Genomic DNA, 8195 nt, shown 5'->3' with positions numbered 1-8195 from the left:
TCTTTCTGAATTCGCTGATTTTCTCTGAGTCTTTGGGTTTTATGCGCAGTTAGCCCAAGTCCTGGGTCATTGGTACGTGACACATTTTAGAAAAATTTCTTAAGGTGAACCCAAATCAGAATTTTCTATGCTACATTGCTCAGGTGTTTTCTAAGTCAGCACTAATACCTTTGTACCCTTTCAGAAGTGTTGTTCACTAGAATAGAGTAGAAAATAGTATGTTACACTTGACAAAAATGAAATTTACTGTATTTACAATGTACAATTTTTTATGTTAATTCTATGCCTCAGGGAAAACCAAAAAAACTATGTTCCAATTGACTGTACCCAGAGACAGACATAGGTACATGCATACACATGCTAAACCAGAAAACTCGTTCTCCCCCTTTCCTCACTCAACCTTAGTCCTCAACTGCTTTTTCTGGGTAGGTTTTTGCAGAAGTATTCTTCTTCATGACTTGTCTTCTCTCCATTCTGATGGTGTCTGTAATTTGCATGTGGCACAGTTTGCTGCCTTCCTCTCAACAAGAAAATTATTCAGCTTTCAGGTTTTGCAGAACTCTGGTAGCTGATTAAAGGTCAGGACCACATATGTTATAACTCTTAGATCCTGCACAGTCCTCACCCTTGGCAGGCTGGTTCCTGAAGTACCATGTGCCTATTAAGTTCCATTGATTTCCAGCTGTGAGGTGAGAAAGATGGTGTTAATTATTTCCAGTATCTTCTCAGGACTGTAAATAAGTAGTCTGTTCCAATCTAATTTCAACAGTATTTGTTTTTCTACAATGAATAAAAAATTCATGGGAAAAGATTTGTTATACATATGGAATATATCAAATATAATAAAGTTAATAGAAAATAATTTTAATCCAATGAAGCAATTTGAATAACATGTAATAATAAAATAAACCATGAGTTCTCCTTCCAGTCATAAATGTCCTCTATATTTAAATACATTACCTTAATTATCTTTCCATCTGAATTTTAAAAGAACTGTATAGAGAGCAAAAGAATTGACAAGATTTGCTTATGAATTTTCAGTTATTTTGATATTATCAGAGTTTCTTTTGGTGCAGTCTGCAAATTTCTTCACTATCCCATTAAACTCAAGCCTGAACCTCAGTTGACACAGCTCAGTTAATTTATACCATATCAATTTACACTGTGAAGAATCTAATATGCTCTTTTATTAACAACTAATTATATTTTTAGTTCAAAAGAAGCAGTCTTTAATACAAGATAAAAATGTAAACACAACCAGACTTACTATGGCAGTTGCAAGTACTAACATCAGAGTTTGACTGATAACCTTTTATAGGGCCTATTATCTTAGTATTAAAATGCTTTCCAGTGAAACCACACCTGCCTCATAATGTGACAAATAGATTTCAAAAATACTTTTTGATGTGATCCTCGCCCTCTATTCTGCTCTTATGAGACCCCACCTGCAGTACTGTGTCCAGCTCTGGGGCTCCCAACATAAGAAGGACATGGAGCTGCTCGAGTGGGTCCAGGGGAGGCCCTGAGAATGATCAGGGGGTTGCATCACCTCTCCTGTGAAGACAGGCTGAGAGAGTTGGGGTTTTTCAGCCTGGAGAAGAGAAGGCTCCAGGGAGACCTCATTGCAGACTTTCAGTACTTAAAGGGGACTTATAAGAAAGATGGGGACACACATTTTAGCAGGGCCTGTAGCAATAGGACAAGGGGTAATGGTTTTAAACTAGAAGAGAGTAGATTTAGAGGAAGAAATATAAGGAAGAAATTTTTTACAAGGGTGGTGAAACACTGGCACAGGTTGCCCAGAGACGTGGTAGAAGCCCCATCCCTGGAAACATTCAAGGTCAGGCTGGATGGGGGTCTAAGCAGCTTGATCTAGTTGAAGATGTCCCTGATCATTGCAGGAGGGTTGGACTAGATGACCTTTAAAGGTCCCTTCCAACACAAACTATTATATGGTTCTATGATTCTATGATAAAAGCAGCTTTATTGAATGATGCTGCTTCACCTGGTTGGAGGCAGAGCTATTAAAAGAGGGAATATAGTTTGAAACAGATCTACACCTACTTTTTGATAATTGACAGATTGCTCAACAAAACCCTTGGTGGATTTTGTGGTGTTTAATTAGGACACAATATTTTGCAAAAAGAGACAGTAGTGCACCTAGCTTCTGTTGGATCCCAGTGTCTGTGTAGGGAGTTATGTATGAATTTGCCAACCAGAAGCCAGCTCTAGACTTAGTAGTGATGATTGATGCAAACACATCTGGAAGGGAATACTTATGTGTTGTTACCCTGAAAGACGAGTAGTCTCTCTCCCGCAGCCATTTATTTCTGGGGTTTGACTGAAGTTAGTGAGAGTTTTGCCATTCACTAGAGAGTGGGCTTAGCCCAGGAAAGTTGAAGGGTACTATTAAGATGCAGAATATAGCTAAAATGTCTTTATATTAATGTTTCTTTACTTGGGATATTAATAGTATTGTTATTATAGGAATGCATTCTTAACAGTTATCTGATACATAGCAGAAATGAAACCCTGGGCCTAGCCAAGTTACTGGGACTGCACAGGGACTAAGATGGCACAATAGCATAACCCTGTCCTGTCGTGGAGCTCTGCTATGTCCTTAGGGCCAAAGTCTCTGACTAGCCACAGTCCAGCTCCTGGTATGCAGGCTGGATGTCATGGGAGCAGCATGTTTGGCATAGAAAAGGAAGATGACATGGATGATGATGACCACTCCACCCTTCTATGCATACCTTGAGGCAGTTTGGACCATCCTGTACCTGAATCCTGCCTGGACCTGTCTCAGGCTGTGAACCCATATCCCACATCAGGAACAATTTTTAGGGAGACAGATTGGGTTTTTGTTACAGAGTGAGCTGTAACCTTCTCTGTCATTTGGGTCCCCAAAAGGAAGCTTTTTTCAATGTATTTTTGAGTAGCTTCTAGATGTCTACACAGTTATGGAGAGTATTTTCTTGTCTAAAGCTTTTGTGAGAGAGGCAATCAGTTGCCTTTCCCAGGACCTCGCTAGGAATAACATGTGTGGCACTCACAACAATTGCTTTTATGTACTCCACTGTTTTTTATTTGCTGCCTTGCTCTTACATTCTCCCCAAACACAAATTTGAACTCTTTATGTCTGTTGCCTGTCCCTGTCCCTGGTGAGTCCTGGTGATTTCAGACCTGCAGGACTCCTTCAAAGAGGGGATCCTTCTGTCAGACAAAATGACAGCAGTATCTTGTGGCTTAGGAGGGTAAGGTGGGGAAGTAACCTTTCTGCTCCATCAGACCATCCCTACAGCCTAAGCCAATGAGCTATGGACTCATCCTCTTGTCCTGTGTGTATTCTCAGGTACAGGAACTGACAAACCTTGGCAACTGAGAAGTTCAAGCATTTGGGTCTGGCCCCAGGTTTCCCTGACAAATTTCCTCTTTTACAGGAAATGGAGATAGTAAAACAAATGTGTATGGGGGACTGGAAGGGCAGAGAGTGCTCTAAGGGTTTAAGGGAGAAATGTCAAGCCCAGAAGAAATATAGAATGAACATGCTCCAAACATCTGCACTTTCAGATTTGATAAGGACCTGCATTATGAATACAAATAAGTTTCAACTTCATATATGGACAGTTTTCAAAGTTGGTCTAATAAAATAAAGATCTGAGATACATTATCCAACAATGTTACATTACATTACATAGTGAAAAGAACAAATATTTAGTAACTGAACAACTAATCATTGGATGAAACAAGGGTCTTCTGGAAAGGAAAACAAAAGTCTATCATCATCTACAACATGATAATGTAAGAGTATGGGTGGAAATTTCAGCAATTGCACTCTTCTGTCACTTGACTTGTAATTTTAACTACAGTTTAGCAGGAACTTGGTTTCATCTTCTCTACACTTTCTCATAACTTGTATTTAAAATGAAATATCATCATTGTAGGGCACAACTGCAATATTTATATAACTAACCTGCAGCACCATCAGTCCTGGTCTGGTAGCAAAAATATTCCCCTTTCCTATTTGTGGATCAGAAAGCAAAGGAGACATTCACTCAGCAGCTGGTTTTACTGCTATTTGCTGCCAGAAAAAGATGGCATAACTAACAGCTTCTGGGTTCTGTTCCAGCTTTTGCAAGACACTGTTCTCTAATGTTCGTTAACACTGGTAAAACAACATACTTTGCCTAATCTCATTCTCTGAAATAGCTGAACTATTTTGTCTGAATGTTTTGAATAAGATTCTGTCTGATGCATAAACTTACTGCAGAAAATTTCAGTCCAAACATTTCAGTTTTGGCCAAGTCATAAGCAATTTAAAAGAATCCCAGACATCTTTAACTTTATAGGGGATGCTGTCAGCTCAAATGTTACAATCACACCCACCACCCACATACACAGACATGTATATATACACACACAGACAAACACATAGTCATACAGGAAAAAGCAGATCTTGTGGGGATGCTGTGTTGTACTTTTTCCCCCAAATCATTTAAAACTGATAATTGTTAAGATTGCAAAACGTGGACTCACTGCTTTGCAAAGCCTTGATGGTGATGGAAAAGGGCATGAAACATAAAAAGGCAGAATTTTAGTCAAAAAAGATTACTTTCTTCTAATAGAACAGTAAAGTGCATTTTATCAAATGTTTTCTATTGATCATGCAAGTTTATAAAATTCCCTTAATAGTTTTTGCATTACTTCTTTTATTGAAAAGTAATATACTTACAGCTATCATCCATCTTCATTCTGAGCTCAAAGAAGAATGAAATTATTTTTACATAGCATTTTTTTTTCTGAAGTGCTCTGTATATTTCAGCACTACAGTATTCTACCTAGATTTAAAAAAAAAAAAAATGTTTGAATAAATACTAAATTTACTTTGCAATCACAAAAAGTAGGATATATATCATAAGAAATAAGAAGTTTGAACATTTATCTTGGAAGATGTCTGTGACTGTATTCCTAAAGGTATCAAGAAATCAAAATGCTTACTAATAATTTCTATTTAATATTAATCTTTAATGACATGCTTCACAGATTTCTTTTTAAACATGAATGCAGGTATGATATATTATACTACACTCAGATATTTCTTTTGACATAAATATGCATTAATTGGAAAAAAAACCCCCTTAACAATTTATCCTTCTTCCTTTCCCATGTTTCAGCATGCATACTTTGAATTGAGCATACACTTCAGCCTTTTCCTAGGTGAGGAAAACAAGCCTGGCTTGAGTGCATGCATATGTATATGGACACCTGGTTGCAAGAGACTTTCTACATCATTGAGTTCAGGCTCTCTTTAAAAGACGCATCATGTCACGTTATCACTTTCAAGTTACCTAATATCTGTCCTAAATGACAAGATGGATTTTTTTTGATATTCCAAGCAAGGGCAATAACAAGCAGAACAAAGGTAGTGTGAATTAAAGAGCTTTCCACAAAATGCAGCTCTAAAGAGTCTTTAATTCAGTGGTTTTCTCTCTGCAAAATGTCATGTAGTCTTATTTATTAGATGGAGAAATGACACAGGAATCTCAACAAGAAAAAACAAGCTCGTGGTGTTTTCTCTTTATAGGTCATACTTCTGAGCATACTACTGCAGCATCATGGCCTCAGTAATTTTCTTTTTTAGCTATGATATTGTTGATAGTACTAGACAGACAGCAGTATAATAAAGCCTGCTACTGGCCTAGAACAAGAAATTCGTAGTGTGAAGTAGATTTTACCATCTGTTGCCTTGCAGTGTAAAAACTGGTCATTATTTCATTTTGAATTAGTCTCGTTTCTTTCTTAGGTATACTCGGTAGCTTAGAGCTTGGGAAGTTTTAACTGTAGATTCAAGGAAAAGAGTGCTCAAATTCTTTATATGCTTATGTTAAACCCTATCTCCTAATTGTATTGTAGAGTATGTCATTGAAATTTTTCCCATCTGCCTTTGTAATTTGCATACTCCTTAGGCTTCAGATGTACCCTGTGTTTAATACAAAAGATTAATATAACATCAGAACTTCAGTAAATTAATAATTCTCTACATTAGAATAAATGGCTTGGTGTCAGGGATTTTGTGAATTTCAACTTACTAATATCCCTGAATCATACTCATTTTCCAGGAAGTGTTTGCATTTCACACAGAAGTCTACGTGAACCTTTCACTTTACAATATTAGAGATTTGAAGCTTTAACTATAGACATAGGCTTTTTAAGTATCTGTTTTGCTGATTAAGGATACCAATTAAACTCGGACACCAGAGTGAAGAGTAGGCGTATTTTACTGGGGATAACTAAATAATGTAACAGAGTAATACAGAAAACATACAGTAAGAAAAGACAAAATAGTGCACTTAAATAAGAAAATACAAGGTAATGCATCAAATCATTACTACATGAGAGAGAGAATAGTGATTAAGAAAGATACAACACCACTTGCATACGTTACCATCATCCAGATCCGCAGTCGCTGGGGAGCCCCGGTTACAGCGAGGATTTGGAGACCCTGTCCCGGCAAGTGGGAAATCCTACGCGGTGCGTCCACCCATAGGTGAGGCATCTGAAGTCACTGCAAATGGGTCCAGCCTTTTACACCCAAAAATCAGCAAGCCAGAATAGCTGACACCTTTGTTTTAAGTGGAAATATCTGGTTTCAATCTCACATTAGATTCCCCCAGAGCCTGACCAGGGCTCAAGGAAGAAGCTAAGGGAGTTTCCCCGCTTATCCAATTGGATTATGAGCAACGTCACACATCAGGTCACAGGGCCAGACAACTGTCTCCATGACCCTGTTATCTTATCCACACAAAAAGAAAGATAAAGATACATTCAAGATAGCTACATCTTCCATACATATTTCACTAATGATTACATACTGAGCTAGCAGCTTTGGCTCAGGTCCTGTTGTTCAGGCTTCAATACTTCCACTTTTTACATCAGAATAAGTGGTTTGTTATAACTTAGTATAATACATATTAGCACAATGATTATCACTTATAAAACATACAGGATTCCTCTATAGGTCAACTCTGGCTTGGGCCAGTTGTCCAAGCCTTAGCGCTTCAGTATCTTGTCAGATAAGGACCATTACAACTCTTTGAGACCTCTTGGAAAGAAGAAAAATGCAAAAAAACCCCCAAACTGAACCAAAAAAAAAAAACCAACCCAAAAAAACCCCACCAAACAAAAAACCACCCAGAAATACAGTTAAACATTTGAACCAACTGTAAAGAATTAAGCTTTCAGTTTTAACATTGCTTCACCCTCTCCACAGCTTTTAGTGCCTTGCTTGAAAGACTTGTTTGTGACCCTGAAAATACTATGTGGAAAAAAAAAAAAAAAACCCATCTAAAATTATCTGGAATGTTTGGTCTTTCTCTTATCAGAGTTGACAACAACCCATTAACCCATTCAATACAAACAGAAGTACTGCAAAGATAGAAAACACAGTTTCATTTTCTAAAGTTACCTTACTTGCAACCTCACTGCTAGGGAAAAACAAACCCAACACAGGTCTTTACCAGCCTTAACATTAATCTCTTGTGCAGCACTAGCTGTGTACTATGGTGAAGTAGTACTAAAGTTTCCTGCAGTAACTTTACTGCAGTGAAGTTTCCACAGATGAGGGAGTTGGACACATGCAGTTGCAGTTTCTACCTCCTGTGCTTCACAACAGGGCTCTGCAGTACTGTGTTGTATTGTTCTGCATCTGGGTTAACTTGAAGGCATCATCTTTCTACATAACAGGTTTTTTCATCTGAGACTAGCAGTGAACAATTTTAAACTTTGTTTTCTTTAGTCTCTCTGGTCATCAGTGCAGAAAAGTGTGCAAAAGATAATGACTTACTTTGATAAGCCTGACTTTTATTAAACTGAGGTGAAAGATGAAAAAAGAGGAAAGAAAATAAATTGGTGATGAAAAGAAAGGATAAGTAAGGAAGATCTGACTGAAATAACACAAGACTCGTGTTCCAGGTGATATTCAGGAATACAAGTAAGCCGATAGCAGTGATGATGTCTTTTCTGTCTATCTCTCACCCAATCTTTTCATAAGGCTTTCACTTTCCCACACCAGCAAAGCCTCAGGGCTCTCAGGACAGATCTCGGTACAAAAGCTGGGACATGAGATCTGGGTCTGAAAGTTGGGCATGGTGTCTGTAATCATAACAAACTTTGTTAAATCCTGTTGCTTATCCTTC

At 37.8% G+C, this 8195-nt stretch overlaps 1 long non-coding RNA gene across 1 annotated transcript; it reads right to left on the bottom strand.

Moving 5' to 3' along the window:
- Window positions 1–221: 221 nt before the first annotated feature.
- LOC141942109 (uncharacterized) lies at window positions 222–6539 on the bottom strand. The gene is made up of 3 exons (XR_012628526.1): window positions 6446–6539; window positions 4733–4838; window positions 222–780 (listed from the first exon to the last, which is right to left on the bottom strand). It is a non-coding gene; the product is annotated as an uncharacterized LOC141942109 (long non-coding RNA).
- Between the last annotated feature and the right edge of the window lie 1656 nt (window positions 6540–8195).

This window comes from Strix uralensis, chromosome 4, assembly GCF_047716275.1.
Source record: "Strix uralensis isolate ZFMK-TIS-50842 chromosome 4, bStrUra1, whole genome shotgun sequence".
NCBI classification, from domain to species: Eukaryota; Metazoa; Chordata; class Aves; order Strigiformes; family Strigidae; genus Strix; species Strix uralensis.
Note: the sequence above shows the minus strand (reverse complement) of the source record. Positions and strands in the feature narration are given on the sequence as shown.